Below are 22,199 nucleotides of genomic sequence, written 5' to 3'. Positions count from 1 at the left end.
GCGTGAACTTGGAGTTTTCATCATGTTGATTTTGGATCCTTGGAATAGATTTATGTATTGATTACTTCATGATTTGAGATATTTTTATCATGTATTAGATTAAGAACGTTGTATAAGAAGTGAGTTAATCTCACGATTGTACTACTATGTAATAGTAACCTTCATTGTATCCATGGTTATGCTTTAGATTAAACCTTCAAATGGAAGCATTATAAGTTACTAATATGTAAATAGGAAGAAAGAAGAAAAGGGTATACTCTTGCTAGTAATGTCTTATCATTTGTTAGCCATGTATCCCCTTGAATTTGATACATAAGACATGTATGGATTTGTCATGCATAGTATGTGAAATAGCTTATTTAATGGTAATTACAAAGTGCTTATGGACAATTAGTTAAATCAACAATTCAATCATTTATGTGGTATTAATATGTTGGACAGTAATTGCATAGATGTGATTTCAATGCAATAGAACATGGATGTTTATCACTATCTTCGTGTTATATCTTTGACAATGAAAATGAACTAATGCTTGAACATTCAATATCTTTATGTGAATATAGATGTAATTAAGTAGATCTTAGCATCTTGTTATGAGATTAAATGATTTGAACAATGACATTGAATAAAAAGCCCTCTTATACTATCAATGTTTAAGCATGGAAACACAAGATTAATGGATGACAAAGTTAGAATCTTGGAACCTAGAATAACACCAAGGCTGGAAATTGTATTGAAACTTAGTAAATAGATATCATTAAGAACCAAATGGGAATACATATGGTTGTGAAAGGGATGCAATAAAACTATTATTTCATAAATAGTATCAATGAGCTTGTAGTTGCATTAGTAGGTTAATGTGCATGCTTTTGGTGATAGGGTGAGATAAGTTAGTGGATGTGTGATGCATTGTGAAGTGGACAACATTATAGAAGTAATCATTTTAGACATAGTAGCTCATAGTTGTCATGTTAAAGTATAAGTATAAGAGATTAAAGTATATGCTTAGAGATAAGTTCAAGGTTGGTCATTATGGTGTCTAGTTATTATGTTCAAGCTAAGGATAAGGATATGCATTTAGGTATCGTGCATTAGCAAGGTTTTAACATGTAGGTTGTGTAAGAGATGTTCAAGTTACATTCAGTATGCAAGTTGTATTTCTATTATCTGATATGTATTATTACGTTCTTTATTGTATATGTCTAACTATCTTCTTGCTTGTAGCAGATGAGAGGAGCATTTGATATTTTCTATGTCCTATCTCAAGAATGCCACTTACTATAAGTATATGACAAAGGAGGCACGATCAAGCAATGCTTTGATCGGTCATGACCAATCAAGACATTACTTGATCATACCTTTTTGTTTATACTAACACATGTATGTTACAGTAAATGCAAATCGGTAATCACAACCAAAGTTTATTGGTGTATTTAACCCAACGCTAATGACCGATAGGATATCAGTGGCTGTCAATGCTAATAGCCGATAATTATCGGTGTGTTAGCCTTGACAACCGATAACTATCGGTGTAGACTAACACACCGATAACTATCAGTGATTAATTCATTGCCACCCGATATATTCGGTATACTTTATATGCAACTCGATATAATATATATATCCAATTTGATATATATTAATCGGTGATCATTATTTATGTTTAGTTGTTATTCATCTAAATACAAAATTCATTAGATAGATGAATATGTGATTATCCATAGATTGCTCATATGCAAATATAGAATCGCTATCAAGGATGAATTAATTGCTTGATGATTTTATCATAGTCAACAATATGATAAATGATTGAATGAGAGACTTCATTTATCTCTCATTCAATCATTTATCTTACCGAAGCTATTATGTATTAACACTCCCTCTTAGCTAGGTAAGATGAATGTAGACAATATATTCAAGCATCATAATTTAATTGATAGTAATAATTTAAGTCATTCATGAGAATCATACCATCTAATCATTTGGTATGTAGTATCACTTAAACACGTGATACTGAAGTTCATCACATCAATCTTGTGATTGATAGGATATCACCTAAGCATGCGATATCAATAGTGCCTACACACAATACTTAAGGATAATCATATGAGAAAGCTTAATTTCTCACCTTATCCTAGTTGCGATAAGTGCACTAACACTTTATACAAATGTTTTATCACAACACAATCATGGCACATCCATGACATACCAAAGTTCCAACATGATAACTGGTTTGGACATTATAAGATCGTCACCTTATAATGTCCTCATACAAGTGTTCACTGTCTTGAGAGATCGTCACCTCTTAGATGTGAACCCAGGGGATATAATCCAAAAAATTATCCTAACATGACAAAGAGGTTTACACATTAAACATCTTATAGGTATGCAAATATAGATTACAAAGCAATTTACCTTTCTATCATACCTAAACCTTTTCTGAAGTGATCAACCTTCACTCTGGAAAGGGGTTTGGTCAGAATGTCTGCAGTTTGATCTCCTGTACAAACATATTCTAGTTGGATTGCATTCCTATCTACCATATCTCGCACATAGTGGTAGGGAATCTCAATATGTTTGGATTTGTCATGAAACATTGGGTTTACTGAAAGTTTTATGCAACTCTGATTGTCACAATGTATAATAGTGGGTTTCATAGGTTCTCCAGACAATCCTACAAGCAACTTCCTGAGCCATACTGCCTCTCGGGTAGCCATAGAAGCTACAATGTATTCCGCCTCGGTGGAACTTTGAGCTATTGAAGACTGCTTCCTGCTGATCCAAGATATCATAGCTGAACCTAGACTGAAACAACACCCTGAAGTGTTTTTCCTGTCTATTACACTTCCAGCCCAATCTGAATCTGTAAATCCCTGTAAGTCTATCTCAACCTTCTTGTATTTGAGACCAAGGTTTAGAGTACCTTGTAGGTACCTCATAATGTTCTTCACTACAACCAGGTGTATCTCCTTTGGTTCACACATAAATTGACTTAGAGCATTGATTGCATAATAGATATTTGGTCTTGTATTTACCAGATACATCAGGGACCCAATCATCTGTCTGTATTGAGTAGGATCAGTGGGTTGTGACTCTGTTGCTGCTTCTTTAAGTTTATGTAAGTTGGTTTCTATAGGAGAGGTCATGGGTCTACAATTTAGCATTCCAAATCTCTTCAAAATATCCAAAGTGTACTTTCCTTGGTTTAGTATGATGTTGTCAGAATTCTGCCATACTTCTAACCCTAGGAAGTAATGAAGGAATCCTGAGTCCTTCGTATCAATTTCTTTAGATAGATCATTTTTGCATTGTTTTATAAGTTGATTACTTCCTGTGATTAATAAGTCATCAACATATAAAATCAATATTAGCATATCATCTTTATTTCTTTTGTAGTGGAGATTAGGGTCTGCATCATTTTTGGAAAAAACCTAGTTCTGAGAGATAGGTGTCTATTCTTTCATACCATGCCCTGGGAGCCTGTTTGAGCCCATAGAGGGCTTTCTTGAGTCTACTCACATGAGACTTTGTGTCATGAATTTCAAAGCCTTCAGGTTGCTCTAGGTAGACTTCTTCTGAGATCTCACCATTTAGGAAAGCTGTCTTAACATCTATTTGGTGTACCTTCCATCCCTTTGCTGTTGCAATGGCTAATACAACTCTTACTGAGGTATACCTGGCAATTGGTGCAAAAGTTTCTTCATAATCTATTCCTTCCTTTTGTGAGAAGCCTCTAGTTATAAATCTAGCTTTGTGTTTTTCAATACTACCGTCTGCAACATGTTTGATTTTGAACAACCATTTAGATGAAACCACAGATTTCTTGGTTGGTCTAGGAACAATCACCCAAACATCGTTCTTCATAATGGATTGATACTCTTCAGACATGGCATCCTTCCATACTTGATGTTGAAGTGCATCTGATACATTGCTTGGTTCAGCTTTAGAGAGGTCATTCATAAGGGCAACATAGCTAGTAAATTTATTAGGCCTTTTGCTTTCTCTGAAGGTTCCTAAGGGAGCAACAAACTTTTGAGCTTCTTCTACAGTTTTGGTGGCCCATAGTGGTCTTTTCTTGAGGTTTTCTCTAGGTGGACTTAAAGTTTCACTCATAGTTTCCTCAAGATTCTCCCTCTGAAGCTCAGGAGTAGGATCTCTTTTTAAGCCAGGGTTAGGAATATGGATTTTAGGATCTAGAGAGCTTTGGGCTCTTTTGAAGGCTAAGTTTTCTTCAAAGATCACATCCCTACTTAGTTCAATGTTCTTCTGGCCGGGTATATATATTTTGTAGGCTTTGGAGGTTTCACTGTATCCTACAAAGATTCCTTTCTTTCCACAGGGTTCTAATTTTAATCTTTTCTCCTAGGTACATGAATATATACTGGACATCCAAAGATCCTAAGGTGGCTTATATCTGGTTTTGATTTTGTAAAGACTTCTTCAGGGGTCTTGTCTTCAAGGTGAGAGTGAGGACATCTATTTTGAATGTATACTGCAGTGCTGGTTGCTTCTGCCCAAAGATTGATATTTAGATTCTGATCAAGAATCATAGCTTTGGCAGCTTCAACGATTGTCCTATTTTTCCTTTCTGCTATCCCATTTTGTTGGGGGTTGTAAGGTATTGTTGACTCCCTCTTAATCCCTGAATTTTTACAAAACTCTTTAAATAATTCTGATGTGTATTCCCCCCCATTATCAGATCTAAGTGTTTTAATTTTGTTTCCTGAGTAGTTTTCTGTTAATGATTTGAATTCTTTAAACCTATTAAGGATCTCTTCTGATTCTTTGCATTTCAGAAAGTAGATCCAGGTTTTCCTAGAGTAGTCATCGACAAATATCACATAATACAAAAATCCCCCCAATGAATTTACAAACATAGGTCCACATACATCAAAATGAATTAACTCTAAGACTTTACTTATTTTCCTAGTACTACTCTGGAAAGCACCCTTATTATTTTTGCCTAGGGCACATCCTGTGCATGCCCCTGAATGATATTGCTTTAGCTTAGGTAGACCTGTGACAAGGTCTCCCATTGATGATAAAGCTCAAAAATTTAGGTGACCTAGTCTTCTATGCCAGATTTCACTGGCATCTGTAGTTTCATGAATTAGGGCTGAATTGGGCTCTGTACATAGTTCATATAGGTAGCCTTGTCTTTGACCAATTATACTATCTTTCTTGATAGATGAGTTCTTTGGCCAAGCCAATACTTTGTTGTCCATGAATGTCACTCTGTATCCATTGTCCTCCAGTGTTGATATTGAGACAAGATTCCTCTTAATGCCTAGAACATATAGCACTCCTTCAAGTTGTAATGATATACCTGACTTCAATTTGATGGTGCAGTTTCCAACTCCTTTGACAGGGTGTGTGGAGTCATCTCCAATGGTTACCTCTTCATCATTTTCCTCTTTCATAAAGTCTAGTACTTCTCTGAATCCTGTGATGTGTTTGGATGAGCCACTGTCGATTACCCAGGAATTCACTTTGTTTGATGTTTGATGTGTGAGTTCTGAATAGAGCACATACTTCGCGAAGTCCTCTTCCCTTTTCAATTTCCCTGATTTGGCAAATGTGGCTTGTTTAGCTCTTTTTGGACATTTGGCAACATAGTGCCCAAATTTGTCACATCTGTAACACTGAATTTGAGAGAGATCCTTTTTTGAAAGAGTTCTTGCCATGGCGACTCTTTCTCTTCCTAAATTGCTTCTTCTTGCCCTTTTTATCTGAGTTCGTAGTTAGAACTTGAAGATCTTCATCTATATTCTTTTATTTGATTCCTTTCTTATTTTGCCTTGATTCCTCTTGGAGACAGTCAACCTTTAGTCTATCAAATTTTGGAAAGTTGTCCATTGCACTGATGCCTTGGACGAACATTTCCCAGATACTAGGCAACCCATCTAAAGCAATGAGGGTTAATTCTTTGCTTTGGATCTCATATCCAAGGGTTGCTAGTTCATCCTTTAAGTTCGATATCTACATGAAGTAAGCGTTGACTGATTCTCCTTTCATCATGGTTATATGATTTATCTCTCTTTTTAGATCCAAGGTTCTACTGGCATTGGATATCTCAAAAGCGTCTTCAAGTGCTTTGAACATTTTGAAAGTTGTTTCGTGTTTCTTTATAATGGACATAATATTGTTCCTTACCCCATTGACTATTATTTTGATAGCCTTATCATTTCCTTCTCTCCAAATTGCTTGATCAGGTTCAATCTCAGGTTCTTTGGATTCAGTCTTTACGAATGATTCAACTTTGTTATCTTTTAGTATCATTTGAATTCTAAATTTCCATGCGGAGAAATCATCACCTCCTGCAAGTCTGTCTTCAAATCTGATAGTGCTGGCCATTGATAGAATTGTGATGTTGAATATATACTTGATTTTAATTTTTACATAAAATTGAACAGCCTCAGGTTCGATTGAACTATAGCTCTGATACCATGTAAAAGATGTTCAATTTACATTCAATATGCAAGTTGTATTTCTATTATCTGATATGTATTATTACGTTCTTTATTGTATATGTCTAACTATCTTCTTGCTTGTGGCAGATGAGAGGAGCATTTGATATTTTCTATGTCCTATCTCAAGAATGCCACTTACTATAAGTATATGACAAAGGAGGCACGATCAAGCAATGCCTTGATCGGTCATGACCGATCAAGACATTACTTGATCGTACCTTTTTGTTTATACTAACACATGCATGTTACGGTAAATGCAAATCGGTAATCACAACTGAAGTTTATCGGTGTATTTAACCCAATGCTAATGACCGATAGTATATCGGTGGCTGTCAATGCTAACAACCGATAGTTATCGATGTGTTAGCCTTGACAACCGATAACTATCGGTGTAGACTAACACACCGATAACTATCGGTGATTAATTCATTGCCACCCGATATATATTCGGTATACTTTATATGCAGCCCGATAATATAACATGCAACCCGATATATATATATATATATATATATATATATATATATATATATATATATATATATATATATATATATATATATATATATATATATATATATATATATATATATATATATATATATATATATATATCCAATTTGGTATATATTAATCGGTGATCATTATTTATGTTTAGTTGTTATTCATCTAAATACATAATTCATTAGATAGATAAATATGTGATTATCCATAGATTGCTCATATGCAAATATAGAATCGCTATCAAGGATGAATTAATTGCTTGATGATTTTATCATAGTTAACGATATGATAAATGATTGAATGAGAGACTTCATTTATCTCTCATTCAATCATTTATCTTACTGAAGCTATTATGTATTAACAGGTTGTGGTATGCATATGGTTATGTAAGTTTGTGGTAATGGTTGCACTGGGTTCCCAAGTGGAGCTAGTGGCTATAAGGAAGTATTTCGTATCTAGTTAGTGGTAATCGAGCAATGTTGATGATAGCATGCATTAAGATTATTTGAGGACAACAATAGTAGCATATCAGGTGAAGTGTACAATATAGGTTAGTATGCATTTATGCACTTGTAGTTGTGTTTCATGGTAAGGTTAGATCATTAGGATCATAAAAGTTAATTATCATGATAATGGTAAATTACATGTATTGATCATAAACCATAAATGATGTAGGACTAAGTAGTGATGTCAATGCCATAGGGAAACAATGAAAACATGTAAACAATTAAACCTTATAAATATGACTTCACTTGTGTTAGTAACGTAATGTATGAAACAATGGTTAAGCACTTAACGTTAAATTAAAACTAATGAACTAATTCTTAAACATAATGTCTAGTTTGAGTTAAATGTAAACCTTATTGGTAAACAAAAAATAATTTATCCCTCTTTTGGACTAGTTGTAGTAAGTTTCCATGGGGTTTGTTGTCAAGCACTACAAAAGGCAAGATAAAGACATACCTCTAGTAATTAATTCAAGAACTAAACTCTTCTCTTTGAAAAACATTAATGAAGGAATTAGAAAACTTGTGGAGGGCAAAGATAGAGACATAGCAGGTCTATAAGTAGAATACTTAAAATGGCATTTGAAAGTCATCACACCTCACATCAAAAGAATATTCAATGAGGTAATTCAGAATGGATTTTTGACAAATGTGATGACTAGTGTTGTCATTGCCTCGCTCAAAAGTGGGGACATTAACAACCCATCAAATTACCACACTATAATGATCAATCCTCTTTTTGGTAAATTTTTTGGGAGCATGATAGAAAGATGAATTAGTATGTGGGTTGAAAAGGAGGGAAGAGGGTGAAAGGGTAAGTGATCTTTAGGCCAAAATACTCTACCATTGACCATTGCATTACACTCAAACACTTGATTGAGAAGGTTTGGGATAAATAGGGAGAAGAGGTCTTTTGTTGCTTCATTGACTTCAAGGAAGCTTTTGACATGATCCATAAAAGAAAATTATGGAGTAGAATGGAAGAGTTGGAAATTCTAGAACAATATAGGGTTGTTGTCCATAGGTTGTATGACCAAGTTTGGGCAAAAATTCAAACCAAACAAGGATTATCAAAATATTTTGGAAGTGACATTGGGGTAAAGTAGGATTGCCTATTATCTACTACTTTATTTGGGATGCACATTGACAAATTAGAGGAATGGATAGACAAGTTGGGTGGTGGGGGAGTTTACTTGACCAACTATGCAATGAAGTCGCTTATATACATAGATGATCTTATTTTAATGACACAAATAAACAAGACTTGAGGGAATACTTGAAATCTCTAGAATTATTTTTTCATGAGGTGGGAGTGCAAGTGAACACTAGCAAAACTAAGGTCATGATCTTTACCTTGAAGAGAAAGAAGATTCATAAGGAATTTGTTGAAGGCAACCCCTTACAAGTGTTCAATGAATACAAATAGCTTTGCCTTAATTTCCACAATAAAGTCAATTGAAAAACATGCAGAGTTAAATGGATACAAGGGGGATATTCATTACAAAATAGATGCAAAAGAGTTGGACTATGGGATTGGAAAACTAGAAAACTCTTTTTGGGCTTCTAATGGTTTTGACGGTACTATATGAATGTAAGGCATAGGGTAACAACACTTCAACAAAAAGTGGAGACAAATAGAGAGATTACAAAAAAAATTAATCACAAATAGCCTCAACATTAAATCGTCTAATTCCATACGAGTTTGTCTTGGCGGATGCTAGGGATTTTCGTGTTGAGTCGTTGACTATGTTCCTATTATTAGGTTATGATTAGAGAACATGGAGCTACATCATTGGCCAAAAATAGCAGCAAAAGAAAAATTAGGAAGGAAGAGCACGCAGATGAAACAAAATAACAAATTGATGAATAAGTGGGGTATTAGCATAAGAGAACACTTAAATAACAATGGGGAAATAAAAAAGTATGTGATCTAAAAATTCAAAGAAAGCACGTGGACAAGACAATTTTGGAGGAAAAATGGATACTATATCAAACATTTAAATTCCACATATGACCACACACAAAAGAATCACACATGAATGGAAATAAAATGGAAAGCAAAAATGTTAATTGCTCAAATAAGAACTAGTTCACACCAACTTACATGTGAAATTGGAGGATGTATGATAACTAAAGAGGAGTGGATAGACAAAAGATGTGGTTATTGCACTCAATAAGTGGTGGAGATAGAATGGTATTACATCATTAAGTGTTCAACTTACAAGGATTTTCGGATCAATTATATTGAAACACTGAAGGTGAACACCTTGAGTGATCTGTTTGAAAAAGGAAAGATAACAAGAGTTGCAAATTTCTCGATCAAGATATATAATAGAACATCTGAAATGCAGAAGGAAAAAGAGATTCAATAGGCTTGATATGTCACAACCCTCCTTTATCACTTTTAGATTTAAATGCAATTCTATTATGTTTTTGGTTATACTACTTAAAATGATTGAATAAATGTTATAAAAGAATAAAATGAACACACACACACACACACACACTTGGAGAATATAATTCAAAAGACATTATTTTTATTTATTTATTTTCCACTCCCAATTATGGCACATGTTGTAGGAAGAATAAGAAGCTTCTAGAGGAATCTCCACCACCTTGCATGCAATCCCCCTCTAAGTTTAATCAATTTGCACGAGTCCAATATTGGAAAAGAATCTCTTTTTTTAATTAAATTCTCTAGATAGTGGAATTGAGGGATTTTTCCTATAAAATTGTATGCAAGTTTCAAAGAAGGGAGTTGATTATGTTTTGAAGGAAATTTCCCAAGTTTTAGTAGTAGGATCTTCTTTGGTAGTCTCATTTTCGTTGCAGGATTTTTAAGTTGTTGTTTGAAGGATTTCTCTCAAGTTGCAAGTAAGGATCAAAAGGATAGCTAGAGGATTCAACATCAAGCTTCAACAAACCAGGTTCTCTCCTTTTGTCATATGAGAAATTTATATTATCAAAAAATATATAGTTTCTAGATTCTTTCATTGAATATAGTTTTCTGGAAGAAATCATTTCATAATTGCTAGATAGGAAGAAAATCTATTTTGTTTCCTTAAAGAAATGCAGTGATATAATTCTTTCTCTTTTTAAATACAAATGCAGATTTCTCTTGCATATTTTATTTGATCTATTTAAAAGGTAGAAAATTAGATTTTTTGCTTTTCTGTTTTCTCTTGAAAACTAGAGATGCTATTGAATATAAAAATAAATAAATCTCTCTCTCTATGAATGAATAAATAAATCTCTCTGTGTGAAGAAATAAATCTCTCTGTGAGTGTAGAAATAAATCTCTTTGTGAATGAAGAAATAAATCCCCCTCTCTAAACATTAGTTGAGAAATAGAATATAAATCCCTCTGTGTGAGCTTTGTATTTCTTAGTATAAACATCTTCCTATTTCTTTGATAATCTGTGCATCGTTGGAGCAAATTATTTCTCTGTTATATTTTCGTCCCTGGGATTAAATTGTTATTCTCACTCTTACATTGATGTTTTCTTTTTATATATACACATACCTGTTACATACTCTTCTTTTATGTAATTTAATAAGCTGGAAATGTAATCCTCATGTATATAAACACACACACACACACACACACACACACACACACACACACACACACACACACACACACACACACACACACACACACACACACACACACACACACACACACACACATGTAATCCTCATGTATATAAATACACACACACACACACACATATAAAATTTATTTCAAACGTTAAAATTTATTAAATGTTGCAAGGCGAATATAAATTAGCAACGACACGGTATTCGAAAATTATTTCGAATGAATAATGGATGGCATGCAAGGGCGGCAATTATTGTAACCGTTGGGTGCAGTGGTACCCTCCACTACCCCTGCGGTCACTGCCACAGCAGTGGCCGTAGGGGGAGTGGAGGGGCCTGTGGTGTCCCCTCAACCCTGAGGGCTTGCGCATGTAGGACCGCAGGGGTGATGGGACTCGTGGTCCCCACCCCCCCCTATTTACTATTAAAACAAACAATTCGCTTATTTTATTTTTATAGTTAGTTTTTTTTTTTAATTTATTCCTTTTAAATTACAATTTGGAATTTTAGTAATTACTTTGGGTTAAATTTTAAGTAATTGCTAATAATTGCTTTAGTTAAAATTTCAGTTAATAAAATTAGGACTATTGTGTAAAAGATTTGAAATTTAAATTTTTTGTCTCAATCCCTTTGAGGATTTATTGGATTACTTGATTACTGATTTTAGGCTCACTTAAAAACAAATAAGTCTTATTATTATGATTCGACCCAAAATTTCCAAAAGTATAAAACTAATTGCTCATTTGGAACTAGTAACTCTATAATTAAATATTCTCACGATAGAAGTAAACATTGCTTAATTTTGTATGTAAATGACACTATTTTTGCATCATGCGTATTGCTTATATATTAAATTGTATTAATTGATGAGCAAGTTACATTTCCATTATCTTCATGCAAGTTACATGTTTTTTTCATAATTGTCATTATCATACCATTATATATTAATTAGTTTAGTTGTAGAAGAATGGTATTTCTTTTATCAAATGGTACTTGGTTGCCATTGAAGTAGTTAAACTTCACAATGTCTAATTATGTACATTCATTTCGTGATTAATTTCAAGCATGATGATTTCATAGCTTCTTAGTTAGAAAACTAAACAAAGGAAGTTGGAAAACCAAAACCTAGTAGCGTTGGTATATACAGTGCCTCTAGGTCACGCTTACGGGTAATGCCGTCATGTTGAACTACTGCACTTAATGCCTAATAAAGCTGCATCAACGACATCTGTGGCATCGTCCCTATAAATCGTCGGGGAGTAATAAGGGACACTTGGAAGTTAAAATCCAAGGGGTGGGTAATCCCTCTTGGATCGATAATCTAACAAGATAATCCTTAAATGATTTTACATCTGTTGAGTTAAACCATAGTAAACCCCCTTTAGGGTTGATTAAGTAAAATGCTTTTATGAAATTGATTTAATCTTGAAGAGATATTGGTGATTGACAATTTGATCAAGGGTGATGCTTATGATAGGTGTTAGGATGTAGTTGTTTTAGGCCACAAACAATAGGCCACCTTGAGCCTTTGTTTAAGCGCTACCACTGTGGGTAGCAACTGTAGAGAAACTGTCTGGGACATTGACCCTAAAAAGGGTTGCGTACCCACTAATCAGTTTACATCAAACCATAGAATAGAAAATAGAACTACATACTTTACGCCTTGATCCCGTTCTGAAACGGGTATGTAGGCAGTCTTGAGACGGAGTTGTCCCTAGTACTCAGACGTTTGTGGGTGGGGTCTAGGCTTGGTAAGGAGGAGGATTGAGTAAGAATCCTAATTTGAAAGATAATTAAAATGGAAAAAAGTAATTCAATGCATGCTCGGAAGGAATCCCATATGGATTCACTTGACTTCCCGAGGCTTTAAGCCAAATTCCGAGGCGGAATTCAAGCTTGTATTATGTTATTTAATTACTCTTAAGGACGGCGACCTCGGTGCACTTCTGTTAGAAGAGTGTAGTACTTAGTGAGTGGCTCAGGACCCGAATGGTCCCGATGAGTCTAAGTTTCTAGCCAGAGCACCTCCTATCCCGATTGGATAGATGCCTACCCCGTAAGGGTAGATGCCTATCCTGTATTGGATAGATGAAATCTTATGTCCCGTATGGACGGATGCCTAACCCGTATGGTTAGATGCTCATCCCAGATGGATGAATGCCTAATCCAAATGGATGGATGCCTAGAGTATGCGATTGAATCAAACACAAATGATTAAATTAAACAAAAAAAAAGAATGGTCAAATTTTGTTGGGTTAAATATGGTGGGTTATTACATGATATATTTCAAGCTTTGTTGATTATCCATGAGTCCCACAAACTATTTGACCTCACTTAATTAATACATTCATTCAATCTATACTCAATATCTCTAGATTTACTTTTATAGATAGAGAATTACTCATATAATGATCCCTATGAAAACTCTCTAGGCGGATCAAAGCCTTAGCTTGTTTGGTTTTTGCTTGCAAGGTGCGGCGTGCCTGACTCTATGAAAGAAGCTGCAAAAATTCAAGCACTCAATAAATTATGGAGACAAAATGGTATTACATTATGAAGTGTTCGACTTACAAGAATATTCAGATCAATTATATTGAAATCAGATCAATTATATTGAAACACTGAAGATGAACACTTCGAATAATCTATTTAAAAAATGAAAGATAACAAGAGTTGCAGATTTCCTGATCAAAATATATAATAAAACATCTAAAATACAAATATATAATAAAACATCTAAAATGCAGAAGGAAAAAGAGATTTAATAGAGCTGATATATTTCAAACTTTTTTGACAAACTATTTCACCTCAGGTAATTAAATTCATTCATTCAATCTATACTCAATATCTCTACATTTACTTTTATAGATAGAGAACCGCTCATATAATGGTACCTGTGAAAACTCTCTAGGCGGATCAAAGCCTTAGCTCGTTTGATTTTTGCTTGCAAGGTGCGGCGTGCCTAACTCTATGAAAGAAGCTGCAAAAATTCAACGATTATAATGTATTCGCTTAAGATTTTGGCCTCTGCTTCCTCAGACTTCTCATTTTTCAAGCGCACGAAACCTCTCTGATCCAGAAACCCTAGGATTAATGTCATTCTTATACACCGGATTTACAACAGTTCGAGAGGAAATTACAGCAGCTTAAAGTTATCAATCATGGACGCCTAAGCCTCTTTGCAGCCGTTCATACTCGAGTGACAATCTTTCAACATTCTTGTTTTTACATTCTTAGCATAATGGGATGTTGAAGTTAAAACCTCTGGAACTTTTCCTTTGTATTCGAGGTATGCGCCTACATATTGGCTCAACAAGAAGGTAAGTAGATTAATGTCCACATATTCAGAACTGTGCTCAAGCATAAAGTTTATGTGGCATCTGATCTTTTGCAGGTATATGCCAAATACCGAAGGACTTAGGATGCACGTCAAATGTTTTACAAAATGTCTAGGGGAGATGAGAGCCAACGGAATGTAATGGTCTGTAGGGTATGTTACTGGAAGAGATTTGCCAATGAACTCTTCTTGAGGTTTATTTATCGTTTCATGATTATGCGTTGTAATCTTTTCCAATTTATTTGACAGAAATATCTACATTCAGAAACTATTTGACAGAGTATTGCAATGGAGGTTTTTCCAATGCTTAGGAAGATTTCTGAAGTTTGCAGAACACCTAATCGAGTATTCAGATAATCAAACCGTAAAATCCCAAAAGTCATTTATGTGTACACTGAATTGGAACTTCTGTTTATAGAATCTACATTTCTTTTGTTCTCCAGAATTATAGATGTTAATATTTCAAGCAAACATGTGAATTCCTACAATTGATATTTATTCATCCTCTTTTTTATTTTTATTTCCCTTTATACAGCACATATAATGTTGGGGTTAATACTTAATCACAATAATCAGATTGAACATATATTCGAAAAAAACTTGTTTAGATTTATCAGGCAATTTTCCATTCTACATTTTCCAACATCATCTTGTAGGTTTTTTCGTTGTTATTTTGTTTTGATTTTTATAATGTTTCTAATGCTGACATTTATTTTTGTATATTGAATCAATGCCTAAAAACTAATGCTGTGGATGTTTTTGAAGTTGGTTGTATGTTGGGTGTTTGAAAATCCTCTACTTATGTCTTTTTTTTGTCACAATCTTTTGGGAGAGAGTTGATGCCTTTGTTGGTCCCTGATTTTCGCTTTTCTTGTTCTTTTTCTTTCTCTTGGTAACCGGTTTGTACGTTGTTTTTTCATTTAGACTTTTCATATTTTTTGGACATTAGAAAATGCCATTTTTGGAGGGACTAGAGAAATTACTTAACTCAAATCTGCAAATTACACATTAAATGTTGCAATGTTGTTGATTTGAATACAGGGTATGCAGTTTCATGATTGTGTAATTTAATGTAGAATTGAGGAAAACCGTAGCTAAAGGATGCTAAACTGCTGCTACAAATGGTACAGCAACTACTGGGCTAATAAGCCTCCAACCAGCGCTACTAAATAATCATTACTCTATGGCAATCAGTCCAAAATTTTAATCTAGATTTGCAACTTGATTTATAAATATCACACAGCCATATCCTGTTTGTAGACAGCTTTTCTAGCAGTTTGTTTTTTGTAGATCCCATGGGGATTTATGACTACAATATTCTGAATAAACTTGTACTAGAAAGAAAAACAGAACTTTTGCTTCTAATAAACAATACAGTTTTTGTGATGGAATACTTTATTAACAATTACTCAAAATCCCATATAGCATTCAGCAAATAGAAAGACCTGTGACCACTCTAACAAAAGCTGAAGGGCAGCAAGTTCCTGCCAAAGAATGAAAGAACAATCATGATTATATTGCGATTTTCTGATAGTGTACTGTTTCCTCTGAAACAAGTTATAGAAACAAAACGAATATCCTTATGCAAACTATTGCAATTTTCTGCATAGTGTATTGCTTCCACCAAAACAGTTCATATGGATAAAGAAAACGACTTTGCTGCAAATTATTGCAATTTTCATTTAGTATATTGCTTCATCTAAAACATTTTATATAGATAAAACAAATAGCCTTGCTACAAAACATTTCAATTTTCTGATTTTATATTGTTTCCTCTAAAACAGCCTATATAGATCAAACAAATAGCCTTACTGCAATCCTCTGCAATTTTCTGAGAGAATAAATTGCTTCCTCTAAAACAACCTATAAAAAAAAAAAAAACCTTGACCAACTATTGCAATTTTTTAATACAGCCATGGTTCCTCTGGAACAGACTATGGAGACTTTTGAAATCCTAAGAAAAATCCTATTGGATGACATCCAATTCATGAATCTTCAGCAGATGTTAGGTATTCAATAAAGGGTTTGGCAATTGAGTTATTGACAGTAGTTCAGATCTTGATGCCAACTCTAAATCTTGAAACTGGAATGCAGGTGCACAGGTGCACCCAACAAAGGAATAATGCGTCTGAGGATCTCTAGGTGGAGCTTTAACTAGTAGGCTACCATCAGCAGGGAAGCTCTCAATATCCTCTGCGGGATAACACCCAAACCAAATTCGTGAGCCAAATGATCTTTTGCAAGATTGGGCTTGCAATAGCTAAAATAATGGATTGGATTGAGCGAAATGATAGATGTTGTGTGGTTTGGAGAAAATTTATAGCATTCTCTTTTCCAGAACTGGAAACAAAGGGAAAATGGCCAGAAGATCACACATTTATTCTTGAAAGCCTGTTACAAACAAACGAAAAGTAGAAACAATTTTTTTTTACCAATAATAAAATGTTGTCTTACCCATTTTAGACGCCTCCTTCAGCTGTCGCAGTCTCTCTACAGTCTACAGCTGCTGTTTCAATCTATTGCCAAGAAAACAAAAGTGGATCTAAAATTTTTGGGGTTAAGCTACTAGATTCTTGAGCTCGACCCAAGATTTTTGCAGCCTGTTAAATGACAATATTGAATGCAAGTTAAAATTTGTTTTCATTGCCATTCCTATTTCTTGACATATATGCAAGAATGTGGAAACCTAGACAAGGCATGTGGACTGTTTGCATGTTTGGGCTGGGAGTGCTTTTAATGCCTAGAGGAGGGAAAAAAAACAACCAAATTAATTGTCTCGTGAAACGAGAATGGTAGCCAGCCAGTGAAGCAGTCCTTGGAGGGATGTGCATTCTCTTGCATCGAATACCTACAAACAATTCCTGACATTCTGCAACCGAAAACAGAGGTCAATAACACTGTGCCAAAAAACTTTGAACTAATATTTGCCTAAAAAATATGCAGCTTCACTGATGCAAGTAGCAATGGAAAACAAATCTTTAAAAAGGCTGAATTCTGATTGGCCGTTCATGTGTAGTTTAATCTGCCTCCCTCCGCTATAGTTCCATGGCAGGAACTAATAAGCTGATGCTGATGTCAAATATTGAGGAATGGGATAGCGAGGCTGAAAGAAAGGACAAATTTTTCTATATTTGATGATGCTTTTGCTAGTAACAGTGACATGGCTTCCACTTTTCTAGAGTTTCATAGCTAGTATATGTGAATTCAAAGGTGAAAATTTTGTATCCTAAGGGAGCAAGTATTTTATTTCTTCATTTGTTGAATCAAAGTAACTTAGATTCAGACTCGTCATTCATAAGATGATTTTATGATGGCTTAATTATAGACTTTAAATGTGGCTTCCTAACTTTAATCTTAATTACATAAAAATTCACAAATAATTCTCACAGTTTCATTTTAGCTTGGAAAGTACCCGACCATTTTCAATGTCTTTCAGCTTTCACAAAGTTCGCTTCAAGGAAATGATTACATTTCTCACACATTTTTGTTGTGGGTGCTTTTCCATTTTCATATGCTTGCTTGTATTAAACTATATTTGAATCTAATAAGAAATATTGAATTTTTGGGTTTAAAGTCTTATTGTATGTATCATTATCTCTTAAATCTTTCAAATATTGATTATATTTTTGTCTATAAATATAGATGATTATGTCTGCAGTTTTATATTTGAAATTTATGAAGAAATGTTGAATTTTTTCGTCTAAATCTTATGCCATTTATTGCAATCTCTTAAAGCTTCTAAATATTTGCTATTTTTTTAAATCTAAGAAATTGTGAATTTTGACAAAATGAGATTATGATTGGTATTGTTAACTCTTTTGATACCAAATATAAAAAATGATTATGGTTACTATGTGAATGTAAATGTGGACCAGGAGCTTCCAACTTCAGTCACTCTGTCCTTAAAGTATGGAGCTTGCGTGCAAAAATTTGATTATGAGTCTATGTTGGTTGTTTGTATAAAGTGCCACAAGTCTAGTCACTTTGTTGTTGTTTTCCGCCAATAGTAGGGCACATAATTCCTAGAAAAAGAATGGAAGATATAGGCAACCTTAGGATGAACAAGCTTATGTTGTTAATTGGCTTTCAATGGGAAGGATTTTATCTAGTCGAAAATTGGCTACTCTAGTCGTTAACTCTTTGATGGAGGTGGGTGTGGAGATGCCTTATACCAACAATTTTACCTTATCTTTGCATGCCATCTCTAGCCAAGGGAAAAAGAAAAATACAAAATGGTGCCCAAGTGATCTTTTGGCTCAAGGTTTCTTTATTCAAAATTTCTAAAAATAATTTCCATTTCTTCCCTACAATTGAAATTATATCAAAATAAAATAAAAATTGTAATGAAATCTGTATTTCAATAAAATATTTGTAATAAGTGAAAAATATATAATTGTGTAACCATTTAAAGTGGGTTAATTGAAATAGGATGCCAAGGAAACACAAATGCAACATATAATTTGTACTGTAGCCACATTTAAGAAGCCATAAAATCCTTCTCCATTAAAATTTAAACAAAGCAGAGTAACACATAATAATAGTATATACAAAAAAATGCTTGAAATTGGGAAGAAATAAGAAATTTTACGGCTCTTGGGACTCCACCACAACGTCAAGCTCTTACGAGAGGCTGAAATGACGAAGTTGGTGGCGTAAACCCTAGTGTTCTTGTTGACAAGGTCTATGAGATGATCCACTAAGTTCTCAAGGGGACCTTTTCCAATGACAAGTGGCTTACACGAAGAAGTTGAACATAGAGAACATGGTGAGGCACTAGTTCTTTAGCTCCTCGATGTTCAACTCAACAAAAGCCTCCTTGAGTTGATTATGACACCTCTAGCATTGCGAAGACAACATTTTAGTAGCTTCTAGAAAGAACATGCATTTTGAGTTTTTTCCCTCATATTTCTTTCAAGAATGGATTGCATGCATTTTTGCCCTTGTTTGTTCTTAGAGGGAGAAATGTTGTTTGTTGACCTTACGTTATTTTTGTATTTGCAATCGAACATCCATTATTTGTTTTTGGTAACCATAGGGGTATCTCTATGACCCAGCCTAGCACCCAACCTGTTGGGGATAAAGAAGGGGCGAGTTGGGGTGAGACTAATCCCTTGGGGATGTACCAAGCCACCTGCAAGCCAGGTGCATCGGGTGCGTCCAAGCCTTGAAGTTAAACCCAAGACCAATGGGGAGCAAACCCACGACTCAAGCCAACTTTGCTATCTGTGTGGGCAACATCCATTATTGACATAAGAAATTATATATTGGGAGAGGGGCTACATGGTCTCTCTTATTCTCCCAGTTCTTTCACAATTTTCTATATGGAGTTTAATCTTTCTTAGTTTGTTTAAGTAGGATTACCTAGTCTTGCTATTTTCATCATCTCTCTTGGGGAAATTTTATCTTATGGCTTTTCTTTATCTTTTTTTTTGAGGGGATTATTTTGTACATGGGTATCTATCATGGCTACACATTTGTTGGGATTCAATTATTTATTTTTCCTACCAAATTAAGCTCCACTTATGTTGGGGTGTTGGTTTGCATTTAGTTGATTATTTTATTGCATTATATGCACCTAAGATATAATAAGCTTGTTTATGTAAGTCGGTTGTAATTGTGACTTGTACTTCCCTCGTGTAGTGGAATTGTACTCTACATGTCACTAAATCTTTCCTTATTCAACATTGGTTGTACATTCACATATTTTAGTGGTGTACCATATATATACTCACTTGTAACTCTTATATGAGCAATCTCTGTATATCATTTTTTCATATTGCATCCTTGAATATAATAGCATTAATTTTATCCTTCTGATCATTTGATTTTTTTGTGTTTGCCTTCAATTTTTCTTGATATTAGATGGCTATCTCCATAGCCAAATCTTAGATCCACCACATATATGTGGACTTCAAGAATGTTTCCAAATTGGAGAAATAAATATTTAATGTCCATGAATGATAAAAAAACTAAGTGAAACATTTCAAATTTGATATTGTTCGACTCAAAATGAGATAGGTGGTTACACCAATAAGAAATCATCATGGTATTTGCATGTTTGTTGCTTCCTCTACTTATTAGTCATCGTATTCAATCCAATCATTGTGCCATTCATGAGTTTATCATGGTACATAGAGCAATAGCCACATTATTTTGTAATTTTTTTTGCAATGAATGGGTGTTGATCACCTATAGAAAATAATGATCTTTGCTAAGAGAGAAAAAATATAAAATTTTATCACCTACACTTTGATTCAATTCTTCCTTGCAATATTTCAGACCATTACAAAACATGAAACCAACTGAAATATACTCTTGCCAACAAAAACTATCAAACTCAAGCTCAACACTTTGTTCTAGGCTTCAAGTCTACACAAATTGAACATGAACACATAGCCCTAGCTTTAATAATCTACATTTAGAATCACTTGAACCCTAACCAACAATAAGCTACTCATTTATTTAACAACCTTTCCCTTATCACTATGTTAACAATATTAAAAAAAATAAAAAATTCCTACCTTGAAATTTATAATATGACATACATCAATCGAGATATTGATCACACAGTCAAACATTTTAAAGGTCTCCTATACAAGAAGTGATGAGGAAGAACCATTTAGTACATAAATGTGCACTTCAAATACAATTCAACTAGAATGATTAATAACGAAGACTCAAATGCCCAAAACAACTCAACATTCTAAATATCCCAAAACTAAAAAATTAAATCACATTGCACCGTCATCTAACCACCACACATTGATAACTCAATTCCTCAAAATATTAAAAAATAGATGTTGCCCAAATTTACCTTTTTGTACATTTTGACCTTACTAGAATGATTAATAACGAAGACTCAAATGCCCAAAACAACTCAACATTCTAAATATCCCAAAACTAAAAAATTAAATCACATTGCACCGTCATCTAACCACCACACATTGATAACTCAATTCCTCAAAATATTAAAAAATAGATGTTACCCAAATTTACCTTTTTGTACATTTTGACCTTACTAGTCACACATTGAATTCTTATACATGCCAATGGCTACCACCTTGAAGGGCTACCACCTTGAAGGGCTACCTTACTCAAGATGCATTGTAGATCAAAAACCTAATACATTTCCTACCTTAAGAGATTTAAGGTGTAGAAATGCAATTACAAACTATGTGAAATCCAAACATATATTTAAATATGCAAATATTCCTATTTTACAAATTAATATTATAATTTATCTTCATACACATTACTTTATAGACAAGTATACATACATTTTCTTAAAAATAGAACTTTACATTATTTTATTTTAAAACATACACAATCTTGCACATAATCCATTTCAATTTAGAACTTAATTAATTCAATAGTTATTATTCTCAAACCCTAATTTGCCGATAGGCAATTCCCTGTGGGGTTGCACCCCCACCGGAATTGTCTCACACCGTGAAAAACGTCAATTTCCCTTTGCCGCCGAAATTTCCGTCACTTTCTCGCTGCCGCTGAAATTTTATCCGATAAGTTTTCTGTGACAGCTCCCACAACGTGTGGTTAGGGTTTTTATTCCAGGTGTAGTGGACATTGATGTGGTTACCTGCATGCTGGTCGCGTTTTCATTCCGAAGTGTATCGCTGGCAAAGACCGCCTGAACCCATCTACCGATGAATGAACAGAGATGACTCCCAGGAATTTATGTTTATATTCTTGCATCCGATTTTTGGCAGATTCAGTTCAGCTCTTCTTTTGCTTGAGCTGTGTTTCTTCTTATAGGTAAGGTAT

The 22,199-nt window shown here is 34.1% G+C and overlaps 1 protein-coding gene across 8 annotated transcripts in view; it reads left to right on the top strand.

Annotated features, from left to right (window-relative positions):
* Nucleotides 1-13,892: 13,892 nt before the first annotated feature.
* Nucleotides 13,893-22,199, top strand: part of LOC131045866 (beta-glucosidase 22) — a 34,080-nt gene continuing 25,773 nt past the window's right edge. The window contains exons 1-2 of one of the 8 annotated variants that reach the window (XR_009358682.1): nt 13,893-14,570; nt 16,512-22,190. The gene's annotated coding sequence lies outside the window, so the exon portion shown is untranslated. Of the gene's footprint in view, nt 14,571-14,666; nt 14,771-16,511; nt 22,191-22,199 lie in introns of those variants that run through there. The other 7 variants (XM_059209651.1, XM_059209649.1, XM_059209650.1 and 4 more) reach the window with 7 other exon arrangements.

This window comes from Cryptomeria japonica, chromosome 8 (genome assembly GCF_030272615.1).
Source record: "Cryptomeria japonica chromosome 8, Sugi_1.0, whole genome shotgun sequence".
NCBI lineage: Eukaryota > Viridiplantae > Streptophyta > Pinopsida > Cupressales > Cupressaceae > Cryptomeria > Cryptomeria japonica.
Note: the sequence above shows the minus strand (reverse complement) of the source record. Positions and strands in the feature narration are given on the sequence as shown.